General features: G+C 44.0%; 1 long non-coding RNA gene across 2 annotated transcripts; it reads right to left on the bottom strand.

The window, feature by feature from the left end:
* Nucleotides 1–82: 82 nt before the first annotated feature.
* Nucleotides 83–26,889, bottom strand: LOC113913337. Of its 2 annotated transcripts, none has more exons than XR_003517161.2 (3): nt 26,838–26,889; nt 13,326–13,397; nt 83–252 (listed from the first exon to the last, which is right to left on the bottom strand). It is a non-coding gene; the product is annotated as an uncharacterized LOC113913337 (long non-coding RNA). The 2 variants fall into 2 exon arrangements; XR_003517160.2 differs by having other exon boundaries at nt 26,703–26,862.
* Nucleotides 26,890–27,970: the final 1,081 nt, after the last annotated feature.

Below are 27,970 nucleotides of genomic sequence, written 5' to 3'. Positions count from 1 at the left end.
AGGGAGAAATAGCATATTACGGCCTCATAAAATCTGACAGCCTAACAGGACTTAGATGTCGGATTCTTTCAGGGAAATGTCCAGCCAGAAGGTCTCTGCGGAAGTGAAACTTTACTCATGTGAATCAGTGTTGCTACAGGGATGGCTCAGAGCACAGGGCAGCATCTGGTGATGATCAGTCTGGAAGTGGCCAGGTGGGTGCTGACTCCAGCTGGTCTGAGCAGCAGAAGGTCCAGAAGAGGAACAGAGCACCTGAGAGGTACAAAGGGAGGTGGGAAGGGCCCAGAGATATACCTTCCCCGGCTGTCTTCCTTCTTGTCAGAGATACCAAGAACCTAGCCAGCTTAAAATAGCTGGGAAATCCAGATGGAGACTTTGGTTGGGGCGGGGAGTAAGGGTGAGACTAGCTTTGCTCCAACATGCTGAGGCTCAGGCACCAAGAGGACAGAGCAGGGCAGGCCTGGGAGGAGAGGAGCTGGAGGTTATAGGGCTACACCTAATTATCCGAATTCCCAGGTCCAAACTAGGTTTCCAGACTGAACCCAACTCAACAGTCACCTTGTTTAACAAGCAGTTGCAGACTTTAGGGGACCTCACAAGTGAAACTGTGTGGAAGAAAGAACTCTAACTTGGGGGGGGAGGTGTAGCCTCACATGGACCCCCCACATACCAATAGGGAAGGATCGGAATCTGCAGAGTCAAGGGCTCAACCTATTAGAATATATATCACAGTGTACTCTGGATGCAAATCCTGGCCAGGAAGTGAAGGCTCCTTCTATTCCGGATGACCCTGGGCAGTTCCAGCCCTGGCCACCCTGCAGAGGAAAGACTGCTGGGACCAGGACTCTGCACCAGATTCTGTTCACAGGTGCTCTGGGGAGCTTTGGGAGTGCCTCTCCAGATGGTGACGACACTTTCCGCAAACACTGTGGGACCCTTAGTTGCTGAAAAAGCAAGGCTCCTGGCAGAAGAGCTGGAAGTCAGAGGAGGAAGTGGCAGCTAGTGCTAAGCATGGTTGACATGTCAATTCAGGCTGCTGTAACAGAATATCATAGACTGGGGGGCTTAAACAACAGAAATTTATTTTTCATAGTTCTGAAGGCTGGAAGTTCAAGGTCGGGGTGCCGGCATGGTCGGGCTCTGGGGAGAACCCACTCTGTTTTGCTGCCTTCTTTCTGTGCCCTCACATGTCGAAGAGAAAATGCTCTGGTCCCTTTATCTCATTATAAGTGTACTAATCTCATCATGGGAGCTCTACCCTCACGAACTCATCTAACCCTAACTACCTCCCAAAGGCCCACCTCCAAATACCATTATGCTGAACATTAGAGTTTCAACATAACGTATTTTGGGGACACGGCAACACCCGCCGGCAGCCCATGAGCACATGCTCCAGTTCTCTGCCCTGTCACTTCCCCTCACAAAGATAAGTCATGGGTGGGTAAGGGGGTTGCTCCTCTCCCTCCCCCTCCAATTCTTTCAGTGTTGTCCCTTGTGCCTTGTGTGTCCTCCAAGGCTGTCACCAATGTTCATTTTGCCCTAAGTGGCAATGCCAGGGAATGCAGAGAGGTTCTCATGGTATGACTGGCTGAGAAACCCAAACATCCCCTCCCCAGGATGGCCCTGGATCCCACCCTCGGTGACCCGCCTGGAGATACCTGGCTATGTCAGATCTAGCTATGTTACTACATTTCCATTTTGCTCTTTGGTTGGTTGGTTGGCTGGTCAGCATGTTTTGTAACAGGTATGGTGTTTCTAGTCAAGGTCTTAGATGTTTCCCCTGGATTTTACCAACACCCTGTCACTCATCCAGAGCTGTGTGAATCTACCCTTGGTGACTTATACCACCGTCTCACAGGGAGGCAGAAACTGAGACAAATTATAGTCCCCAGGAAAACAAATAATGGTGAAAAGGACTGGACACCTGCCCTGATGTATACGGCCGCCACACCTGTGTGGAAAAGACCTAGAGAAAGTTCTAGAAGTCAAATGGTCTCCAGCCATGACATCCCTCTCCACTGAAGCCTCCTAGCCCAAGGAAGGACCCCTAAAACTTATTAGGTAGTTCCACAGCAAGGACCTTATAACTAGGCCAAAGGGGTGGTCCCTTCAGAAACCAATGGCCCATGCATAACACAGGCAAGGGAGGCAAAGGGAAAGGGACAAAGATTAAGTTCAAGCAACTCTAGAATCTGCTGGCTCTTCCCAGCCTTGTAGGGCATTAGCTTGCTCCCTTCCACCTTCTGAGCAGACAGAGTACTTTTGTATGTATACTTCATCTAGTAATAAGAGCCACCAGATCCTGGGCACTTAGTATGAAAAGGGCCCTCTGCTAACATTTAATTTATCCTCTTTCAAGCCTCACAACAACCCTGTGAGAATGGTCCATCCTTGACCTCATTTCACAGAGGAAGAAACTGGGCTTAGAGAGGTTCTAAGAACATGTCAAACATGCCTGCTTGGAATGTGAATCAGTCTGACTCCAGACCCAACGACACACTATCCTGGTGCCGTTCTTGTGGATGTACTTTCTTCCCAGGGACAAGAACTGCCTCTTCACACGCATCCTCCCTGTCAGCAAAGCCCCATCCTTGGGTCATGCCAAGGACCACGGCAGGTACCACTAGCACATAGTTCTGCAATGTTGCTGTCTTTGACAACAGGTCTCTGGACTCAAACTGTGGTTTTATTTTGGCAGAAAAGCCCATGCAGAATTCAGTGGGCCTCATCCCTGAATATACAGAACAAAATTAAAGTGCTGGCATTCTAGTTTCTGGTTCTGCATATAAGGAGCTTAGAAGTCACCACTCCATCCTAACAAGTAAAAACCTAAACAGATTGGAAAATCAGAAATTCTTCTTGGATCTCTAAGAACAAGGAGGACACAGGACAAACCACTGTCCCTGAGCATGGAGAGACAGAGAGGAAAAGACATGGAGTCACAAGTGGAAACCACCCTGAGAACCAGCGCTGGAGTAGGAAAACCTGAACTGGAATTGATGAGTTGCTGGAAGTTCAATGTGGACAAGTCTGAGAGCTAAAAACTCCAGGTAGATCCACTCATACAGGGGTCCCCACAGTTCTGTGAGACTGATCTCCAGGAGCTTGGCCAGGTTCTCACAGTAAATATCCCCTGGTGCTTCCACCAGGGGGCGGGGAAAAGGAACAATTATGAAATAAGCCAGAGCACTCTGTTCTTCTTAACAAGGCCAGCTATCAGGGGGAACTAGTTAACCAGAACCTAACCTGCTGGGGTATTATCAAAGCCTGACTGGCTTGGGGGAAGGGAAATACCCAGCTCCAGCCAACTCTAGCCTACCATGGGGGAAAATGGAAATACCTGACTCCAGGCAGCTCTAGCCATCCCTTTCCACCTAAAAGGGGTGGGAAGGTGGGGGGAAAGAACCCGAGAAATTTTTGTGAAGTTAACAGTCCACAGGCATAGGGTCACTAAAAGACTGGGACTTAATCATAGGACTATAGAATGCTTTTTCTCCCCTACCCCCACCCCCAACCTCACCACACTATTACTAAAGGCCTCTTTACAACGGTTCCTTTTACCTGGTACATCATGTCTGGCTATCAAGAAAAATTGCAACGTATACCAAAAGGCAGAAAAACAAAATTTGAAGAGAAAGAGAAACTGTCAGAGCCAGACATGACAAGGATGTTGAAATTATCAGACCAAGAATTTAAAACAACTATGATTAATATGCTAAGGACTCTAATGGATAAAGTAGACAGCATGTAAGAACAGACAGGGGATATAAGCAGAGAGGTGGAAATCCAAAGAAAGAACCAAAAAGAAATGCTAGAGATAAAAAACATTATAGCAGAAATGAAGAATGCCTTTGATGTACTTACTAGTAGACTGGATATGACTGAAGAGGGAATCTCTTGAGGTTGAGGATACAGCAACAGACACCTCCAAAACTGATAAGCAAAGAGAACAAAGACTGATGCAGCCAGAGAGAATACCCGAGGACTGCAGGACACCTACAAAACATGTAACATACACAAAATGAGAATACCAGGAAGGGGAGAAAGAGAGAAAGGAAAAGAAGAAGTACTTGAAATAATAATGACTGAGACTTTTCCCAGTTTAATGTCAGACACCAAACCATAAATCCAGGAATCTCAAGGAACACCAAGCAGGAGAAATGTCAAAAACAAAAACAAAAACTACACCTAGACATATTATTTTCAAACTACAGAAAATGAAAGATAAACCAAAGGTCCTGAAGGAAGGCAGAGGGAAAGAACACCTTACCTACAAAGGAACAAAGGTAAGAATTATACCCAACTTCTCCCCAGAAACCCTACAAACAAGAAGAGAGTGGGGTGGAATGTTTAAAGTGTTGAGAGAAACAAACCACCAACCCAGAATTCTGTACCCTACAAAATTATCCTTCAAAAGTAAAAAAGAAATAAAGCCTTGCTCAGACAAACAAAAATTTAGGGAATTTGTTTCCAGAAGGTCTATCTTGCAAGAAATGTTAAAAACTCTTTAGAGAGAAGGAAAATATTATAGTTCAGGAACTTGGATTCACATAAGGGAGGGAGAGCATTGGAGAAAAAAATAAGTAAAAGTAGAATAAAAATTTATTTTCTTATTCTTAGTTAACAGGTAACAGTTTGTTCAAAATAATAGTAGCGATAATGTATTCAATTACATATGCTTATGTATATATCTTATGTGTGAGTATTTATGTGTGCTTAACTATAAGTGAAATGAATGACAGCAATGATACAAGGGATGGGAAGGAGGAATTAGGATTATTCTGCCATTATAAGGTACTCACATGACCCATGAAGTGCTATAGTGTTATTTGAAAGTGGCCTTGTGTTTGCTGTAAATGTATATTGAAAACTCTAGGGCAACCACTAAAAAAGAAGTAAAAAATGAAGTATAACTGATATGCTAAGAAAGGAAAGAAAATAGAATTGCATAAAATGCTCAACTAAGACCACAAAAGGCATAGAAAGAATGGAAGACAAAAATAAGAACAAAGAGCAACAAATAGAAAACAGTAACAAATATGATAGGTATTAATCCAACTCCATCAAAATCACTTTGAATAATCAGTGGTCTAAATGCACCAATTAGACGACACACATTGTCAGAGTGGATCAAAAAATATAATCCAACTATATGTTTCCCACAAGAAATCCATTTTAAATATAAAGACACATATAGACTAAAAGTAAATGGATGGAAAAAATACACCATGCTGGCACTAATCAAAAAGAAAGGAGTAGCTGTCTTACTTTCAGACAGAGCAACTTCAAAGCAAAGGTAGTTATCAGGGATACATAAGGCATAAAATGGCCAATTCTCCAAGAAGTTGTAACAAACTTTGACATTAATGTGCCAAACAACAGAGTGTCAAGCTACAGAAGGCAAAAACTGAAAGAAAACAGATGAATCCACTACCATAGTTGAAGACTTCAACACCCCTCTATCAGAAATAGATCCAAAAGGAAGAAAATCAGTAAGGATGTAGTTGAATTCAACAACACCATCAATCAGCTAGATATAATTGACATTTATAGACTACTTTATCCAACAAAAACAGAATACGTATTCTTCCAAGCTCACATGAACTTTCACCAAACTAGACCACATTATGGGCCATAAAGCACACCTTAACAAATTTAAAAGAATAGAAATCAAATAATGTCTGATATCAGACTTACAATGGAATTATATTAGAAATCAACAAAAGAAAGGTAAGTGAAAAATCCTAAAACAACACACTTCTAAATAACACATGGACCAAAGAAGAAATATCAAGAGAAATTAGAATATATTTTGAACTAAATAAAAAAAAATGAAAATATAGCTTATCAAAATTTGTGGGATGTAGCCAAAGTAGTGCTTAGAGGGAAATGTATAGCATTGAATATACATATTAGGAAAGAAGAAGTCTCTAAGATCAATAATCTAAGTTTCCACCTTAGGAAACCAGACAAAGAGCAAATTAGATCCAAAGTAAGCAGAAGAAAACAAATAATAAGAATTAGCGCAGAAACCAATGAAATTTAAAATAGGAAATCAATAGAGAAAATCAACCAAAAATTGGCTTTTGAAAAGATCAATAAAATCAACATGCCTCTAGCCAGGCTATCATTAATAATAATAATAATAATAATAATAATAATAATAACAAAACAACAATAATAATTTCTCCCATTGACAAAGGAGAAAAAACAGTACAATGGAGCAAAGACCCTTTTCAACAAATGGTAGTGGAACACCTGGACATCTCTATGCAAGGAAAATGAATCTAAACACAGACCCTACACCTTTCACAAAAATTAACTCAAAATGGATCATGGACCTAAACGTAAAACACAAAACTATAAAGGTATAAAGCTTCTAATAGATAACATAGCAAAAATCCTAAAGGACCTTGGGTGTGGCAGTGACTTTTTTTTTAAAGATTTTATTTATATATTTGAGAGAGAGAGGGAGCATGAGTGGGGGGAGGGGCAGAGGGAGAGGGAGAAGCCGACTCCCCATTGAGTGAGGAGCCCAACATGGTGCTGATCCCAGGACCCTGAGATCATGCCCTGAGCCGAAGTCAGACGCTTAACCAACTGAGCCACCCAGGCGCCCCAACAATGACTTTTTAGATACAACACTAAAGACACAATCCATGAAAGAAACAACTGATGAGCTGGATAGCCTTAAAATTAAAAACTTCTGCTCTGTAAAAGACAGTGTCAAGAATGAGAATGAGAAGACCAGCCAGAGTGGGAGAAAATACTTGCAAAAGGCACATCTGATAAAGGACAGTTATCCAAAATGTACAAAGAGCTCTTAAAATCCAACAATAAAAAAACAGATTTTTTTTAATGAGCCAAAGACCTTAACAAACACCTCATCAGAGAAGATATACAGATGTCAAAAAAGCATATGAAAAGACGCTCCACATCATATGTCATCAGAGAAATGCAGCTTAAAATAACAAGATACCAGCACATACTGATTAGAATGGTCAAACTCCAGAACACTGACAACACCAAATGCTGACAAGGATGTGGAGCAACAGGAACTCTCATTCATTGCTGGTGGGAACCCAAAATGGTAGAGTGCTTTGGAAGACAGTTTGGTGGTTTCTTGCAAAACAAAACATACTCTTACCATATAATCCTGCAATAATACTCCTTGGTATTGACCTAAAATAAATGAAAATTTAACATCCACACAAAAACCTTCACGTGCACATTTATAGCAACTTATTCCTAATTATCAAAACTTGGAAGCAACCAAACGTCCTTCAGTATTTGAATGGATAAACAAACTGTGGTACCTCAGACAAATGAAATATTATTTGATACTAAAAAGAAATGAGCTTTCAAGCCATAAAAAGACACGAGGATCCTTAAATGCATACTACTAAGTGAAGGAAGCCAATTTGAAAAGGCTACATATTGTATGATTCCAACTACATGACTGGAAAAGGCAAAATTATGATGACAGTCAAAAGATCAGTGGTTGCCAAGGGTTGGCAGGGAGTGGGCAATAAAACGGAGCACAGAAAATGTTTAGGGCAGTGAAACTCGTCTCTATGATACTCTAATGTCATTATACATTTGTCCAAACCCATAGAATGTACACCACCAAGAGTGAGCCCTAATGTGAACTATGGACTTCGGGTGATAATGATGTGTCACTGTGTATTCATTCATTACAACAAATGTCCCACTCTGGTGAGGGGTGTTGATAATGGTGGAGACTATGCATGGGTGGGGGAAGGGAGTATATGGGAAATCTCTGTACATCCCAGTCAGTTTTGCTGCGAACCTAAAACTGCTTTTTAAAAAATAGTCTTTAAAAAAAAGAGAGACACTGCTACAAGCAGTCACCTGCAAAGCCCGTAGCTACATAAGGGGAAAGATATTAAAGATTGAGTAGAAAGGTGGCATGTATCTGTCAAGTTCAGAGTGTGCATATCTGCACACAAGTGTACACTTTTACACCTCCTACTCACTTGGCATGTCACAAAGTGCTTCACACATGAGAGCCCTGCAGATATTGGAAGACTGGCGTCTATCTCATGTTTTCTATGATGTTAGGGTGTGCATGCTCATGTGTATATTATATATGTATGTGCATGTATGTATACAAATTGTGGGTGCACATAAATTTATAGGTGTGCAAATGTGTTGATTTGGTGAACTATTTTTGCAAGCCGTATGCCTGTATTTATGCATGCATGTTGGGCATGCATATATATGTATCTGTGGGTATGTATGTGGGTGTGAATAATGATATTTCGGCTAGCAGTGAAGACAGGACAAGCAGATGGATAAACTTCTGAATGACTGGCAAGGCATGAAGATCTGAGTGTCCAGGTGGGTTCACTTCTGAGAAGTGAGGCCTGTAGGCACCCAGCACTGAAATAACCCCCTCACCAAGGGCACTGCCATAGGGAGGGAGCTGGCGTCAAGGCCACATAGGCTCATAACCCTGGACTGCCGGGGCAGCTGGGCTCTGGCCAGAGGCATCAGGCACAGGCTGACCCAGCGGCCAGGGCTGGAGGGAAAGTCAATGTGCAAGTAGGCTGCAGGGTGTGATGTCCCTGGGGGCCCCTTCCCTCCTCACCTCCAGATTTGCCCCCTGGGAGCTGGGAGGAGGCAGACTCGTGGATTTATGTCAGCCCTGTCTATGAGGAGTGCCCTGGGTGGAATGTCTGAAGCCAGCCATGTGACATTCTACTCTCTCTGGTCGTGAGGAAACAGGTCTCAGAAGGGCTTGTCCCAGGTCACCCAGCAATCAGTCTAGCCCAGCACATAGTATTCGAGAAAGGATTATTGATGAGTTCGTAAGTGAAGAAATGAGTGGCAGGATGAATGAAAGGGAGAAAGGGAAGAGGAAGGATTAACTGAGTAGATAACAGGGGCCGTCTTGAACTTTTGACACTCTACTCCTTATTCCAAAAGAGGGAAACAAGAGATGCCTAGTAGAGAGGGATTCATTAAAAATGGGGAACTTGATCTCTTTTCTGAGGGCAAGAGAAGGCATGGAAGGAGTACACTCGACATATTGGGTTTTCATATGTGACTATTTTGAGGTATATTTGTGTGTATAAAGGAGAGTTTTATGTGGATTGTGTATTTGGGCATATGAATGCTACCCGGAATAAAGGGGGACCAAAAAAAAAAAAAATACTTGCTGAAGTCAAAGTTTACCTAAGGTGATCACAAACAACCAAGATGGATTCATTCATTCCATAGCCATGGTCAACGCTGAGCTGGGAGCTATGGTGGATGCCACAACAGATCAGACCCACACTAGACCCTGAAGGAATGAGGTCTGTCTGCCAACATTAGGATCAAGGGAGAGATTGCAGTGAGCCGAGAGGGAGATACAGGTGAGGGGCAAAAGGAGTTAGGAGAAGCCAGGAGGCGATGTGGGGAGTTAGGGTCCGGGGGGGGGCGCATGCAGGTGCCTGGGTGAAGGGCTTCTACAGCTGCGCATTGGGTTTTTGGCTCACACAGATGGCTGTGTTGGGTGCTTGTTATATGAGGAGCATTGCTACCACGATTTCTGGCTTCCTTCCATCATTCTGAAGGGTGTTAGTAGAAGGTCATAGGTAGGGTGACTGCATAATTTATCGTCCAAATTGGGACACTCGGAAGTGAAAGAGGGCATGATTAGTGACGATGCCTGACAGATAGAACAATCTGGAAGTGTTGTGTGCAAACTGGGGCTTGTCCTGGAGGCCCCGGCAGTGGCAGCGTGGACAGAGGAGACCCTGTGCCACCCCCCTTCCAGAATATGGGTGGGGCCCCATTCCACTCAGCACTGAGGCTGACCCATGGGGCAGGGGCCAGTGCTCAGGAGGACAAAGTGGGAGAAAAGTCTCCTGGGGCCTCAGATGTCCTGCGGCCCCACAGCCGGGTTTGGCACTCAGGGCCTTCTGCGGTCAGCACGCCTGCCACCTTAGCCCAGGATCTTAGCACTTACTCAGCCCACTGTAGCACCGCTGTTTCCCCCACGCCCCCCCCAACACACCCATGCCACCCTGGGGGGCCGGCTCTAATGGATCACTTGCATTATCTCCCTCATTACTGCTTAAATATTTATCAGACTATTATGTATTTAGTGGCCAGGAGCAGGGAGTGGAAGGGGCAGAAGGCAGAACTGCTTGGGCCAGATGCAAGGGTTAATTACAGATTGGATAAATCCCCTCCCCCGGTTTAAAAATTAAATAAATAAACACAGCTGGGAGATTGAAAGGGGACTGTTACTTACATGTAAGGAAGTCCAGAGCAGCCTAATTCAGGTTATAGTGTCTCCCAGCGCCTCGTTTTAGTACCTTGCCTTCCCTTCCCCTACCTGCAAACCTATGGGCTGCCTGAGCCTTAAACCAGCTTCTAATTAAAACCCGTACTTCCATTTTTGCTCCTCCAGCAACCAGTGTGTGGGAAAATTCAAGCTATCCTAGAACCGGAGTCAACATCCGCCTCATAAAAGAAGTTCTGAAGGTAACTCCAGGGTTGGCACTGTGAAATATTGTTCATTATAACGAAGCAGCTGAGATAATGCTGTTTTCTAATTTCCCTTTCTCAGTCAGAAATTAAATAAAAAGTCATGTCTAAATTACAATACTGGATTGAGATCAGATGAGGGCCCCATGCAGAGAGCTCATGATCTATCCTTCCCACATTTCACAGCCATTAAAAAAGATTATCGCCGGTTTTCCCCTCCCTTTTCTTTGAGGCCATTTACATTTGTTCTGAACTCTCACTGTGTTTTATTCGAATCTCTTAAAAGTGCCAGTGCACATAATAAGTCAATCACAAACTTAAATTAAGAAAAAAAACAAAACAGGCACCCGGGCAAAGTAGGGTTCTGAACTCCAAGAGCAGCTACCTAGCAAGTCCCTAACTTGGCTGTTAACCCTCACCTCCCTGGCCCCGCACTGTGGCCCACTGCCCGCCTGGCAGAGTCTGCTGGGAGAGTGAGGGCCGAGAGGGCTCCCTCCATGCAAAACTGGCCTGCCTTTCTGCAGCCCTCCCTTGCAGCTGAAATGCCCCTTGGACCAAATGAAAATGCTGGACCAGCTGGTGAAGTGTATTTAAAAAAATGCTAATGAGCCTTTACTATTAAATGTAATCGAGCACTTGTTTGACTATTCAATGTGAGGAAGAGAAGAACATTGGCACATCCTGTCAGTCATAATACAAGTTGTTGGTATTCCCAGAATGTTGCACAAAATGTTGGAGCTGAAAATCGTTACTTTTGATGGAATTTGTTACCCACCATCATTATGAATCATTTTTACTGCGTGCAAGTGGCTTCGAATCAATCACTCAGATAGTATGAATGAGCACCTACTATGTACAAGGCACCGTGCAGGGCTGAACACGGGATGATGTATTCCAGAGTCCTGTGATCAGGGATCCTGAGACACTAACTGCACATGCATGCTCACTCTTCAGCCGAGACAAGAGCACATTTTTATTTTATTTTATTTTATTTTATTTTAAAGATTTTATTTATTTATTTATTTGAGAGAGAGAGAATGAGAGATAGAGAGCACGAGAGGGGGGAGGGTCAGAGGGAGAAGCAGACTCCCCGCTGAGCAGGGAGCCCGATGTGGGACTCGATCCCGGGACTCCAGGATCATGACCTGAGCCGAAGGCAGTCGCTTAACCAACTGAGCCACCCAGGCGCCCCCACATTTTGATTTTAAAAAGCAGCACAAATTACTATAAGTTCAGGACACAGATCAGGCCTGAGCACAGATTCTAGAAGTTCAAGGAAGGCGGGTCTCTGTGGGACACATTAGTCAGACAGGGCTTGGTGGAGGAGAAGGGCTTGATCTGGGCTTTGCCTATCAAGTAAGGTTTAATGATGAGAACAGAAGATGAGAAAACACTCCGGAAAGGAACAAAGTGTGAGCAAAGGCCTGGGGATGAGATGCACAGGACATTTAAGAAGGCAACAAGCAGAGCAGGGCTCGGGGCAGACACCGTGTTTGGGCATGGTCTCTGGTGGCCATAAGCAACCTCCTCAGAAGACCACTCAAGGCAGGAAGGGTTTGACAGCATATGCTATGGTTCCCACGGATGGTGAGCAGGGCAAGTGGCATCTGCCCCCCTCCTGCTCTTCAGAGCTGCAGTGAGAATGACCTAGGAGAGACTTGCCACCTGGATACCTACTCCAGCAGCCGGCCACAAGCCCACTGGCCGCCATCATAGAGATACAGAATCTGATGAGCTGCTAGAGCAAGTCAGGCACCAAGGGGCATCGGGTGCAGCCCAAAAGGCTGCAACCAGAGGAGAAAAGGGGCAAGAGGCTGGGTGGGTTTAAATGGCAAGCATAGTGGCAATGCCCCTAGATTGAACTCAGAGATGTCATATACTTTTGTCTGGTTGCAGCGTCATCCAAGCCAACCGCAGAGCGATGCTGCAACACCACATCCACATTCTATGAGCCAGAATGCCATCATTCTTCTGACTCCTTGACATGAATGAGTCCAATTGAACTTGAAACCCATCCGCATCATCACAAAAACTTTCAACACTACATTTGTCAATGAAAGAAAAGGAAGCCTGTTAAATACTTTACATATAATTTCAACTGTTATGAATCTTTAATGGTTATAAAAAATGGCTTTAAATTTTTTATCACTCACTTGTGCAAACAAAGTTTCTTATCAAGAGTGACTATCAAGAATTTGTAGAGATCATCAGCGAAACAGCCTTGATCAGGCATGGTGCGTAGTCATTTCAACCATAAGCCCTGATATAAAACAGTTACATTCGTGGAAGGAAGCAAGCTCAAGTTTCTCATTAAAACTGGGAAAATGGTTTATCCTAATTCAACATATATTGTCTGTCCTTATATATTTTATTTCTGATATTGTAGAATATACAGAAAATGGAATGACTTTTTTTCCCTCAGCCCCAAAATAGAACCCCAAATTCCCTATAGTTAATATTCTTGTTTTTGTGTGTGTCGTGACCTTAAAAGGTTGGGAAACGCTGCTCTAAGGTATTTTGCTTGATCTTCACGGACTTTGGGTGGTATATGAGTCTGATCATCAGCTAAGTGTCCCTTTGCCATTTAATTTTGACCATAAGTCTTCCCCAGACCCAGCAGAAGGGTCTACGGGGCCCAAAGATGGAACCTTGTCACCCTGAGGAGGTTCCCCCTTGGAGTTATTCAGCTGATACCTCCTACCGTGGGTGCTGCCTGGAACTGAAGCCCTACTGGTCCCAAGACGTTGTCTAGTGAAGGAGGGAGAGGTGGGGGGACGGGCGGGGGTTGCAGCTCCCCAAATAACAAAGACATGCTTGCTACTTACCCAATCCAACTCTCCCTCTGCAGTTCTTCTAGGCTCTCTTCTGCACCTCTTGATTTTAAATAACTTCCTGAACTATAAATGCAAAGAGTTCCAAATGAAAACTGATTGATAGCCTCGTATAATTATATAATAAAAACGCACCGATACGCATATACATTATGTGTGGGCTCATATGTCTATATGCATCTGCATCTATTCCAGAGGGAGGAATATGCAATAACGTCTTCTGAAACAAATTGTCAAGGTGTCAATAAGGAATCTCATAATGAATGTGTGGGTGTGATCTGGGGTAATTTCATTGCAATTATGTTGCTCAGGCTGATTTCCCAAGACAGGTCTTAAAGGCACAAGTCCCATTCCCAAGCGGCATGCCGGGTGTTTTGATTCCTATGGCATCCTCAAAGCATCACATTTCCAGACCAAAATGCCTTCCCTCAAGCAGACCAGACCAAGCTGAAGAAATCGGGTAGCTAGCCAGAGTGTCAAGAGCTTCAGGTCCCAGCTATAAGCTTTTAAAAACCTGGGGGAATTTTTGTGTCTGACCCCCAACAATATTAACAACTGTTCATGGCTGAGAAAGAACAATAGCACTATCCCACCAGAGAAGTTGGAAGTCCCAACGATGAGTACTAACTATATCAAGCACTGTCCAAAAATGCTGGGGGATGAGGAAGAGCAAAGATGGGGAATGGGCAGGCATAGGCTGGGGAATATATGTGGCCCATGGCCCCAGGGAATTCCCAGCCTATCCAAAGGGATAGATGCAGGAACAAATACTGATAATTCAAATGGAATGTAACAGAGGTCTAACCATGAGAACCCAGGGTGGAGGTGAGAGGTAAGAAAGACTTTGTAGGACTGGTATCATCTAAGTTGGGCCTTGAAAGTAAGACAAAAAGTGCAATCAATATCTAAGACATTGGTTTTGCATAGTGCTCTATGCTGTGTACAGAGGAGACTCTTCCTCAACAGAATTTTGTGAAATGAAGCCTAAACTGCATTCAGGAATCTTCTCATCCGGGACAGGACTCTCCAGTCGCCCATCCCTGAGACCAGACAATGGAACTAGCTGTCAGGAAGGCCATGTGTGGTCCAGGAAGTTGTGAGAATGCCGACCCCTGGCCACAGGACCGTCTGGGCTGTCTGTGGCAGCCATGGTCCAAGAGCTCTAAGACTCAGACTAGAAGAAGAAAAGAAGGGGGAGAGGGCTGGCTGCTCAGTAGACTTCCATGAGAGATGGGGCAAGGGCAGAAATCATTTTCTCTGCCTTTGTGACATTTAAATCTAGACTAGCCCACTCACACCAGAATCCCGTGAGTTTTTGCTGATGTCTCCTCACCCCTCATCCCTGCAACGTCCTCGGTACCTCCCCTCACCCCATGCACTCTTGCCCCTAAGTCCTGTCAACTGGGCTTTTGTAACATCTCTTGACTCTCAATCATGTCCTGACTGACCTCTCACCCCTTCAATCCATCCATTTCCCGGCTACCAGCCTGATTTTTCAAAAATACTTAAAACTTCCCTTAACTTAACCTTCCAATGCTCCCCTTGCCCCCCAGACAAGGCTTAAACTCTGAGGCATTTCCAACAAGATCTTCATGTTGTCACACATTCTTGCCTTTCCAGATCTATCCCTTCCTTGAACCACCAAACCCTAGAGTCATGCCAAATTCCCCATAGTTCCTCCAGTGCTCTCCATTTCCTCTCAGTCCTAGACCTTGAACATGCTGATCTCTCTCTCCCTCCTCTGAAATGTCCCTTTCTCCCTTCTCTATAACAGGATTAACTCATAGAAACTTTGGAAACCTATACTAAGGCTCTCCCTCTGGGATTCACCGTCTGGGTTAGACACCCCACCTCCATGCTCCAGAGCACTTTGTGTGTGTTGGAGAAACAATCAACTGTCTCTTTCCTAGTCCATCGTGCTCCTGAGCTGTGAGTAACTTGGTGGTAGGGACTGTGCCTGTTACTTGTGCAAACCTAGCACACAACACCCAGCACAGTTCCTGGCAGATAGCATGTGCTCAATAAATACGGAGGCAGGGAGAGAGAGAGGGTTATTTGGATGGATGGGTGGATGGATGGATGGATGGATGGATGGATGGATGGATGGATGGATGGATAGGTATTTGGAAAGATAGATGGATGAATGTGTTGATAGAGCTTAAAGCAACCTGATCAATAATAAAATGAGGTTCCTCCTTCCTGTCTATACCCCACCAACTAGGTCATCCTCTAAAACAGTATATCAGATCTCCCAAATACCCCCAGGACTAGGAAGTAAGCAGAAAATTATGGAAGCTACACAATTGCATGGGAATGTTCACAGGAGAAGCTTAGATCAAAGCAAAAGATCCTGGGTGTAGGTCTTCCAGGGAAAGTAGAATATCCAATGCCAATGGAAAGGAAGCTGGTCACCATATTCCAGAAGGCATCCATCCAATTGTTAAGACCTTTTAAAAAGGAAGTCAGTCCGGGCTTTTTTTTTCAGGGTTTCTTTTAGGTTTTGTCAAGTCAGGCAAGTGGGAAGAATTGTATAAATTCCACTCCTCTTTTTGGGACAGACTCTCGACAGCAAATAAGTGAGAATCAGCCAGGTCACTCACCATCATACTGGTTACATTCTTAGAATAAAGCTCTGGAAGCAGAATCACACATTTGTAAAGTATGGACATTTTTAAGATTTAATAAAAATTGCCAACTTCAAGGGCATCTGGGTGGCTCAGTTGGTTAAGCGACTGCCTTCGGCTCAGGTCATGATCCCGGAGTCCTGGGATCGAGTCCCACACCGGGCTCCCAGCTCAGCGAGGAGCCTGCTTCTGCCTCTGACCCTCTCCCCTCTCATGCTGTTTCTCTCTCTCTCTTGCTCTCTAATAAATAGATAAATAAAATCTTTTAAAAAAAATTGCCAACGTCATCTCCAGAAAAGCTGTAGCCACATGCAGTCCCGCTGTGTATCTGTTTCACTATGCTCCTACTAACATTGGAGAATCCATTTTTAAGTCTTCCCCAATTTAATAAGCAAAACTTAGAATCACATTGTTTATCTCTTTGATAGCCAGTAAAGTTGACTTTTTTCATAAGTAAGGGCTGTTCTGTAAATTTCCTGTTACTTCTCTTTGCTTGCTTCTTTGTAAGGCCTATTTTAATATACTAGTATGATTAATCTTTCACTGTATGTTGCAAATATTTTTTCTATCTCTTAAGAAATGTGACTTCCCCTCCCTCCACATTGGAAGTGAATTAATCAATCATCACTAAAAATGTAGTTCACAGTCCTGTGCCAGATGCCCTGGGTGTGCAGAGATGTGTAAAGCATGTCACCTGCCCTCAGGAAGCTTGCAATCTAGTTAATCTAGCAAGAAAAATTAGTCACAAACACATCCATGAAGCATTAACAACAATACAAGTCTTTAGGTAAAGAGAGGATTTGCAATGACCTTGAGGCCTGGGTTGGTTCTCTAGGGACAGAAGGAGGAGTCAGGGCATCCCAGGCAGGGGGAAAGGAGTGAGTAAGGGCACAGAGGTGGGAAAGTGAAGAGCCAGTGTGAGGTAAGGTCAGCCAGAGAGGGCCAGGCTTTCCCACAACGTTGCCTTATAGAGGCTATTTCCCTTCCCTGGCTAGACCAAGCAGGAGCCTTTGTCTCTGAGCCATTCAGATGTGTGCACCGGCTGGGTATGTTCCACTCTTTTATGATGGGTGTTGTTTGTCGGGATTGATTAGCCTTTCTGTGTGGGAGCCATCTGCTGTCTGTCAGGCTCCTTGTCTCACCAGCATGTTGATTTCTATAAATTATTATGGCCTTTGGAGTCGGCTGGTAGTGTGATGCTGTGAATCCCACACATCCAAATCAGAACTGGATTGAAAGCCATTTAATGCTGTTCCCCTACTGCCTTTTCTTTTGGTCAATAGCATCTCAAGTGAACCATGATGGGAATCATCTTGGGCTGCCCAGTATATTCTGTACCATCTCCCTTCTTCTGGCTGTAGGACTGAGCAATTGGTACTGGCCTGGCCACCACAGTACCCCATCTCCCTGGATACAGAGATGCGTCTAGGGTGAACCTGTGACTCAAGCAGGCCTGTGGGTGAGAGGAGATGTCTTTCCACTGGGGTTGCAAAGATGGGGGATGAATATTTGGAGCTATTAGTGGTCATCTTTGTTGGTGAGTGGAAATGCTGAGCAGAGAGAGGCAAAGATGAGACACCGTGTTCCTAGAGGTATTGAGCCCTTGGTTCCCACATCTCTTGCCCTCAATTCTAGGAGCTTTATCAATTTCTCCGCAGCAACAAGCATCTTTACATTTCTCCCTGCTTCAGTTAATATGAGTTGAGTTTTTGTCACCTATAATACAGGGATTCCTGAATATACAGTATCACGATCAATCTAGTTGCCCAAAACAGGTATATAGTAGTCATCCTCAAATCTTTTTCTTTCACCCCAAAATCTCATCAATCACCAAATTCTCTTGATGCTACCTCTAAAACATCCTTTCAGTTACTCCACTGTTCTCTATAATTATCTCTCATCTGGTTCACACAATAGCTTCCTAACTGGTCTCCTTGGAGCTTGTCCCCCTTGAAACTCAACTTCCACAATGCTACCAAGTTGGTCTTTCTAGAATCCAGCATGGCTTCAAAAACTTCAGAAGACATCAGCAAGACTAATCCAAGTCTTTACCATAGGATACAAGCCTGTCTCCATCTGGCCCATCCTACCTCTTCAGTCCCAACTCCGAATGTACCCCACCTCTCACCAATCCCATGCCTCCATGCCTTTGCACACATTCTTCCCCATGGCCTTCACAACCTTATTCACCTGGTTTCTCCTCTCGCCCTCCACGTTTCAGCTCACACTGCACTTCTTCAGTGTACCCCTGACAACAGGAGCATAGCATTCTTCTGGGAATTCAGGGTCCTTCGGTGTTGGGGTTAAGGACAGGAAAATGACAGCACAGCAGTTAAGAGCATGGGCTCTGAGTCAACAGACCTCAGTGTGAGTTCTGGCTCTCACCCTTGCTAGCCATGGGGACTTGAAAAGGCACCTAATCCTGAAGCTCACTTTTCAAGTGGGAGACATAAATAAGGGTGGGCATAAAGATTAAATGAGAAAACTGGGCAAATTTCTTAGGTAGAACATAGCAAGTACTCAGTAAATGACAGCTCTAACTGATTAAATGATAGGCCCTTCATCTATCTTACCCCAAACCCCAACATGAACTCCTTAGGGGCAGGGATGAAGTACTGCATCTTATTCTGCTCTGATCCATGACACCTAGCACTCTGTCTGGCACACAGTAGGCATGCAATGAATATTTATTTGATGATTTCTCATCTCTTTTCATCTACTGTTTTACTAGGGGCAAGGGGGCAGGAGAAGAGGGCACTGCTATGACTCTCCAATCACTACTGGGACTCTTGATGGCTCAAAACTGATTAATGAGAAGGTCTCCCTAGGAAATAATTCAGAAGTGACAATCAGTAGATCAACCAGACCGATGGGGGATACAAATACCAGTTCCCTAATATAGCAAATACAATTGGTTGTCTATCCAAAATTCCTTTCACCATTCTTCTTTGCTAACTAAACTCTTATTCTGATCCATTTCAATTCTCAAGGAAAATGCTATTCTCAATTCGTAAGTGATTCCTTAAAAAAAATCTAAGCCAGTCATCATAATGCTATTCTCCTTGCTGGAGCTTGTGCTTTTTGTTTTTTGGGGTTTTTTAAAGAGGAACTTGAGTTTTATTACATTGCCAGGCAAAGGAGGCTGCAGCAGGCTCATGCCTTCAAAACTACAGACCTGCCCAGCAAAAAAGGATGAAGCGTTTTATAGGAAAATATAGGATATGGGCAGTTTCACTAGGATCCTGGTACATGCTGCCAGCCACATTCCTCATGTCTTCAAGGTGTTCTCATGACTAATGCTGGCACTGGCCATCTGAGTCTCCTGGCTATGTATGTACACACTGAAGTCAGTGATAAGTCAGTATTGATAGGGAGTTCTTGGAACAAAGGATTCTACAGAAAAACAAGTGAAGGGGAGAAGGTGTGTGGAAAGGCGGAGGAAGTCCTCCATGGAGTTTCTAGGAAAGTTTTCTTTGTTTTTAAGAAGAGACACGGGAAGACAGTTCCTTTTCTTCTACCCCATATTGTTCCATCTGTAAAAGATGCCTTGAACAGGAACACTGCTATCTGGTAACAATGAAGGAAGCCCACGAGAATGGCAAGGCAGAAAAATGAAAAGAACCTGGGTTTTTTCTTTTTTAAGATCTTATTTATTTATTTGTCAGAGAGAGAGACAGCGAGAGAGGGAACACAAGCAGGGGGAGTGGGAGAGGGAGAAGCAGACTTCCCGCTGAGCAGGGAGCACGACGCGGGGCTCAATCCCAGGACCCTGGGATCATGACCTGAGCTGAAGGCAGACGCTTAATGACTGAGCCACCCAGGTGTCCCCAGAACCTGGGTTCTTAATGGCACTGTCAAGCCGTAGAATTAGCCAGCCCAGGAACAGCCCTACCTCAGAACTCCTCTCTTGATTAAATACAACTTTATCTCACTGTCTCAATCAGTTAAATCAGAGTTTTCTATTATTTGAAGCCAAAATATCTTCTCAGATTCACCTAACTTTAAAGGCTTTCTCCCATTATGCCCCTGCTTATTCCCTTCTTGAAGGTCACATAATAGTCTTACTTCCCCATGTCCCTTTTTACATACACTGCTCTCTCTTCTTGAAGAGTATAATACATCTCTCACTCCTTTGTCTCCTGGCTAACTTTTACTTTCCTTCTGAAGCTGGATTCACCCTCTCTGGGGGTTGGATATCTGAATACAGCATGGTTCCTCATAAAAGGATTCCATGGTTCCTCAAAGGACAACTTAGGTAAACCCTTTGTTTCCTCCTCTGAACCCCATTAGCACAATGTGCACATTTTAAGTCACATTTAATTATAACCATTGATCTTGTTCTTCTCTTCAACTACAGGAGAGCCCCTTGAAGGTAAGGACTACATCTTATTCCCCAGTATCCCTCGAACCTGGCACAGTGCCTAGACTGGAACATAATAAAGACTCAATAAATGATGAATGAATGGAGAGACACATGGATGATGGACAGTCTCTACCACTGACAGGCTTCCAAACTTGCCAGGGAAACCAGAATAATATGAACAAACTGTAAAATGACAAAAATGATGGCACGTTGTGTGATGCACAGGCTTCTAACAATCTTAAAAAGGCATAGTAACACAACTTTAAGGTATCACTGCATGATATTAAATTAATCGAAATAAATAAAACATATAAAATCCAGTTGGGTGGACTGTGGGGAAGGAGCATGCCTATCGACTGTTGGTAGCATTGCAAATTGGTTCAGTCTGTCTAGAGAGCAATAGGGCAAGATGTAACATAAGCTATAAAACTGAACATACCCTTTGACATAGTATTCCATTTTAGGGAGTATACCCTGAGGAAATAACCCAAACCAAAAAAAAAAGCAAATTTATATGAAAATATTTATAGCAATAGTATTGGAATCCAGAGAAAGACAGTAACAACTAAGCTCTAATGGGACAGTAAAGCTAGGCATATTATGGCATTACATTTTAGATCAAAGTGAAAACTGGCAATGTCCACATATATGAATGCATATAAAAAATTATGATAAGTGAAAATACAAAATAGCAACAAAGAACTGATTTAAATTATATAAAATTTTATTTAAAAAACATTTATATTGCAAAACATATTAAAGAGAAATAAAAAATTGTTTACTGATCATTAGGTTCCTCTATTTGCATGGAATTCAACCCCCTGGCATTCATGTATCTTACTCAGGTATCTACAGTACATGATGTTGTCAATATACCGAATCAAGCTGATGAGTTGTAGGATGAAGAGATGATTAAATATCTCTGTGGACTAAACTGTGACATGGAGATGGAAAGCTGAAGCAATAAAGTGTACTGCAATCCTTGCCAGGTGAAAGCAAAGTGTGTCTTCTTATCGGAACTGAATTTTTAAAAAGCGCCTGCCATCTAAGTAGCCATAGAGTGAGTATCACGGGCTTGGTATTCTCTCCAGCGAGGCAGCCATATCTGGAATGGCTGTAATTAGAGGCCGCTTCATCATGTTTCTAATAATCTACTGCCATTCTCCAAGATATAGCCATTTTCTACACTGGAAAAATATGGGATTTAAATGGGGTTGTGATAGGAATTACCACACCTCCACCTTTTGAGTCTTTAATGGTTATAATGATTTCACCCAAGGATAGGGTATTATTATGGGTTTAAGTCTTGCGTTTGGCACTTCCTAAGAAACCCTTAATGGAATCAGTATAATAATTCTGCCTGGTATCAAATATATCTATTCCAACCTTACAGTCAGGAACTGAGAAAATAACACGGAATGGACTTGGGGATTCACTAGGCCAACTATGATGTCAAAATTTCATTTATCACCTAACTCCCATAAGATCTCCCAGTAGCCCCAGCAATTAGCTCAGAGCCCATGAAAAATCTAAAAATTATAGATGTCTCCTTTTCCACCAAACCACCATTACCTTGGTAAAAGGCTCTGGGTCTCTCTGAAGATAGCCAGGAGTGGAATTTACAGTATATACTTGTGGTATAATGGTAGGGTCCTTCCCCAGAGGTGTCTGGGCCCTGGGTCTATGGCTCAAGTTCAGGAATTGGGTGAAAAGCGGTGGTTCTCTATACTTGGTGACTCAAAAGAGGCTTTTGTCCCTTAGGTCCAGTGTTTGTTATTTGTTTGTTCTGATTACATGGACCAAGAAGTTTCTTAGAAATTATCCATCCATTTCAATGCAAAAGACTTCATGGTCTTTTAACCATCCCAAAGGTAGCCATGGGTGCAGGCTGGTCTGATTAGCATACCAGCCTGCTGCCTGTTACACAACCTTGTGCATTGTTAGACACTGTTAGCTGTGCACCCAAGAGCCACCCTCCACATCTTCCTTGCCAACGGAAACAAAGTGTGTTGTGGTGCAATACTGTGCTCTACTAAAAGTTCTTACAGTACTAAATTTCCTTGCACTTAGGTGGCAAGTATGTGACTTAGATTCTGACAAAGCAGACAGGTGTGTGTGAAAATTGGATTTGGAAGTGAGCTCAATGAAGAGAAGGTCAAATGCAGTGGAGCTGACAACTGGTAAGTACAAAGCAAAGACAGCCCGAGATTATACCAGTGCCAAAGGGCAGTGGTGTTGATAAAGCCGCCTCAGAACCCCAGGCTCTGCTATTTAGCCACATCCCTGCCCAGTGCAACCTGGGGGGTACATAATATCCTTCTATAAAATCCCTTTCTGCTTAAGTCAGTCCACATGGATTCTGTTGCAATTAAAAACATTAAATAATACATGCACCACCTTGCCTCTGGAGGTTTTTAAAGTGTCACTCCTTGGTCTCTTCCCCTGGGGATTCTAGTATCCCCAAGGAAATCAAGGATCTCATTTCAGTTACAGCACTCTCAGAATAAAGATAAGAACCATTACGGCTCTCTTCAAAGATGTTGGTAATCATGGTCATTCTCAGTGATCTGGCAAAGGAAGTATTTTTTAGTCCCTGTTAGGAAATACAGTGAGCACAGTGTGCAAGCTGCATATGATAAATCCATGTCAACCTTATCTACTTAATTTTTTTTGGTCTTTACATTATATCACATTTTTCTGGCATCTTATTTTCATTCCTTATGTGCCATTATTGAGTACGGGTTTCAGTAAGTCATCTAAGAAAACAATTACAAGTCCCAGATGCTTGAGCTAACATGTTGAATCAAACATCTTTGATAAGTACATCCATATCCATAAAATCAGCCTGATCTAAAATTATGTTCCTCCAGAATAGAAAGCCATTTGAGATGCTGGTCATCAAAATGAATGACACTTGTCCTGTATAGTCACCAATATTGGTTCTCAAAGTTTTATCCAAGAAACCCTAGGGGGTTCTCAGGACACCTGTAGGAGCAAAAAAAAAAAAAATGCAAGACTCTGGGCACCATAGTCCACTTCAAAACTGTTAATTCATGGCCTCCTGTGTGTTGTTGATACCATTTGGGTGTGAAATGTTGGCACCTGCCTGGACAAGTGTTGCTCTCCACCTGGGCTGCGGAAATGACCTGAAAGTCCAGAACATTCCATGGCCAGACCTACCATGGTCTGTACCAGTATAGGCTATCTGTGTGTCTCCCCTTTATGCTGTGTTCCCTTCTTTCTGTCTGGGGCCGGAAGCTCTAGAAAGCATGGGGTCTCTTTTTCTCAGACCCACCCCCAACATTACTGTTCAATAAAGGAGCCTCTTCAGTGCCCTCAGATCCCTCCATGCAAACACCTGTCTGCTTTCTCATGGGCCACCCCTGGCGCAGGACACTGTAGAGGTGGCAGGGCCTCAAGCCTCAGAGTTACCCCAATCCTAAAAAGAGGTGGCCAGGTGTCTGGAAGGATGATCAGTGGGCAGGAAGAGCATCATTTCCTTCTTTATCTGGAGGCAGAAGAAGTGGGATAAAGCAGAACCACTGGCGAATAGAAGAAAAAATAGATGAAGTAATGATACCAGTCACATACCTATAAAATATCACGTATCCTTCTTCCCAAGTGTATCCACATCTATTATTCCATCTGTGGGCAGACTTGCCTAAGAATATTATTTCCATTTGATGGGTGGGGAAAGTGGGACAGAAAGTAAGACCACGGGCTGACCTGAAGCCAGAACCAAGACCTCCGAGTCCTTCCCCAACACTTCTCCCCTGAGTCCCTCTGATTCCGTTTCTCCTGCCCCTCCATTCCCCACACAGTTTCGCACCAGGTCCAATCCTGGGAAAGATGCCATCAAACTTGGTTTCTGAGAGTGACTCTCCTTTGGGCAGAGGAGCCCTTCCCTTTCTTTCAGGGGGCTCCATTGATTCCTGAGAAGAAACTAGAGTCCATTGTCTCCCACTAGGAAACAGCTTCAAAGAGACACAAACGCAGATTTTGGTGAGCTAGGAGGGCCCATGACTCTACTTCCAAGAGGGTTCTCTGCACCTAGGTTTGAATGAAGTGGGTATATAAAGACTTCACTGGTTCTGCATTAAAACCCAGTCAGGGGTGACATCAATCTTCTGAAATCACTGGGGAGTGAGAAATGGGTTAATAATCCCTAGGGAGTCCCACCCACAAAAGTTGGAGTCTTTAACTAAATCCTCTTCTATGAGGACATAATGCCACATCATTAAACTGGTCTGTGACGGGCATTTCCCCTGCAAACGCACCAGCCCTGCTTCATCTGCCTTCAATCTGCTGTGGACTCAGGCTCTGGCTTCTTAAGTGGGCTCAACTGTATTACAGGCTTCTGTGGTGATGTGGGACTGCAGCGAGCTCCATTTTATGTTCTTAAATATTCATAAGGAGCTTTGCAACATTAATATCTTAGATGGCTTACAAGAACACTTAAATACCGGGTCGTCACTCCCCTCCCTTCTCCCCAAAAGTCCCAGTCTGCTCTAATTTGTGTAATGCATTGAGCCATTTTAATAATTGTCCAGGGATTTATTTGGTGGTTCTGCTGCCCCATTGCAGAGGGTGTAATTACGACCCCAGCTTCTCTTATCATGCGCTAATCCGGCTTGTTTCACTAGTGGAGAAGCCAAGATTGGAAAGGGCAAATGCAGGACAGGGCTAATGCACAGGAATTAAGTTATGGCCTCAGCTTTCCCTTAACCATCCCGTTCCTCCTCCAGCGTTGCTGCTGCTGGATATGGAATGAGCAGCATTCGTGGTGTCTAGAGGATGTTTTTAATTAAAGAGCGAGTTTTAGCAAAAGGAGCAGATTCAAGAATGGGAGACCAGGGCTATCAATGAGTACCCAAACAATAAACTTTTGGCACACGCCACTCAGAGACAAGAGGCTCAGTGATGTGTCCTATCCTAAGGTGGCGTGAAACTCTGTTATCATGGTTTTGCATAAAAGCAAAACGGAGTAGACACAGCCAGTTATAATGGGGGAAGAGAGTGGACGGACGCTGAGTATCTTAGAGCTCACTGAAATTTTCTGGTATGGTTCAAACACCAGGAACTCAGGAGATAACGCCATGCAACTACTCTAAATCTGGACACTTCTAAAGGGATGCAGACACAGTGGGCTGCATGGGAGTGTGCATGGCATCATTTTACATAGGGTCAGTTAATCTTACATCACTGATATTGCCTGATCACCTCTTGCTTCCAGCCCTATAAGCCCAGGGTAAGAAAGATGAGAGGAGATGAGGTGGCAATAGTAAAGACATGCAGAATCCATGTCAATGCACAGAAAAATCTGAGCACCAGCATGCTGGGCCAGACCCATAAAGCTTAGAGGACTCCAATTCTGAATAATTCCAATAGGGAAATAAGCCAACACACATAAAAGAGTATTAAACCCCTTAGAGGTGAACATATAAGCACATGCAAATTAATACAAAGCTGATTAAGAATATCTATGCTCTAGGAATAAGCTTGTTGTCACCAACCACCATCATTTTGAGGCAACACTTCTACATTTCTAATTCAAGTTCGAATGTCTGAAGCTGGCAAAGTTGTGTGCTGGCCTAGAGCCATGGACCAAGCCTAAGCCCCATCCTTCTCATCCCTCTCTGCTCCCACCCCTTCCTTCCCACAAGGCCATTCTCTGGCTAGCAGTGCTTGCCCATAGAGGCAACCATGTGGACCCCATTTGATGTCTTGGGAAAGTGAAGTGTTATAATCCAGGTTCCTAGAGTTCTTTCCATGAAAGCACTAGTCAGAGAAGGCTTCATGGCAGAGATGAGAACTGAACCAGACAAAGCTGGGCTAGAAAGGAACATTCCAAAAAGTCAAGCAATGCTCTGGGACGACTAATTGGTTTGCCTGTTGGGGAAGATATTTACCAGGAAGGTGTAGGAAATTAGGCTGGAAAGAAAGACTGAGGCCAGAACATCATACTTAAATGATGGGGTAGCCAGCTTACAAAACCCAAACTGGTTTTCTGCAATTACCTGGTACCGTTGGTCCAAGAGCAATGAAGTAGTCCAAAAAATGACTAGTTTATCTGTCTTTGCTTCCACCACCTGCCTTCTATTTTCTTTCTGGGAGACATCATCTGAACAGCATGGAATAGTCACCCCACTCGATCTTAAACTGTTCAGCCACCCATACTTGAGCATAAGAAGGTCTCTCTACCTGAAGCATGAATTATCATGCATTACTTTTACTCACTCACATTCTTCCCTGTAAGCTCCTAAAGGCACAGCAAGATACCTCCATTTAGAGAAGAAAGCAATATCTCCTCTCCCACCACACCCCACCTCCATAGGACGATCCTGCCCCCCCTCCCACACACACACAGGTGTATTAGCCTCTCACCAGGCTTGCTGACAGAATGAAATCTTCCAGGACATTGGGTCTTCTAGACCAGAACTGAGAACAGCGTGGGATCAGATCCTACTCAAGAAGTCTAGTGAAGGCCATGTGGTGTTAAAAGCCGGAAGTCCTACTTACCATTCCCTTCATGATCTTAAACAAACAGTTTCCCACCCTAGGCCTCAGTTTCCCCACCTACAAAATGAAGGAGTGAGTCCTAATGACCTCCAAGCTACCTTTGTGATCTCAGACCTCATGCGTCTCTTTTTGCAACAAAACACTTTGTTGTAACATGGTCTTAGCTGGTGGACAAAGTCCCCACACAGACTACGAAGATGGCTTCATAACCAAGGGCCCGTTGACATTTAATTAATAACAGCCTTATTCTCTCTCTAGTTCACGTAAGATTCTGAAATAGAAGGGATGGTCAACTGCTCCCCAAACCGGCTCCCACAGGCTCCTTGATATCCAAGCACCAGGATCACAGACTTCCCTTTTCAGAACATGATTTACAGCACTCAGAAGAGATACATAAATTTCCATAAACATCCGCAAATGCCCCAGACATCAGATTCCATGAGCGTGGGGGTGGGGTTAGGTAGAGAGCAGATCCCTGGGATTGTGGGTGATGAGGCAGCTCCCTGCGCTGGGCAGCGCGACAGCTTCCCTAACTTCAGGGCATTAAGCTAAATTTGACTAATCGTGAGCGGTTCTTCCTCTGCTGAGCACCTGAGCACTAATTACATGCCTGGTTAATTCAGTAATGTATACACATTGCTGCGCAAACCCAGCTCTCTCCTTTCCTCCACTTCACGAGATTAATGGGGGAAGAAGAAGGTTGTTACAAACCTGTTTGTGTGGTTGTTCTTTACACCTCCCGTGACGATGACCAAAAGTGATCTGAACCCCCTTCTCCAACGTTGCTCAGGCACATGCATGGGCATCATTTAGCACGTGGCCCCTCTCCTCCGACAGCCAAGCACCTGGGGCACAGTCAACAGGGGGATGGTGAGCTTGGGAGGGAGACTGGGGCAAAGGTGCCATTCTCAGCAGAACTTCTACCATAAATTCCCCCATGGTGTCCTGATATCACACATTTATTAGCAACTGTTTCCAGATGGCCATCATGGTGTGCTGGTTTCCAGGATCACTGCAAGCTTTTCTGTGCCCCTGCTCCACACCCCCCCCGCCAGATGCTGCTTGGTTCTGTCCTGTGAGGATTGAACTAGGCATGCATTCCAGGGTCACAGCTGCCCCTCAGTGTAGGAGCC

Source organism: Zalophus californianus, chromosome 14, assembly GCF_009762305.2.
Source record: "Zalophus californianus isolate mZalCal1 chromosome 14, mZalCal1.pri.v2, whole genome shotgun sequence".
Taxonomy (NCBI): domain Eukaryota; kingdom Metazoa; phylum Chordata; class Mammalia; order Carnivora; family Otariidae; genus Zalophus; species Zalophus californianus.
Note: the sequence above shows the minus strand (reverse complement) of the source record. Positions and strands in the feature narration are given on the sequence as shown.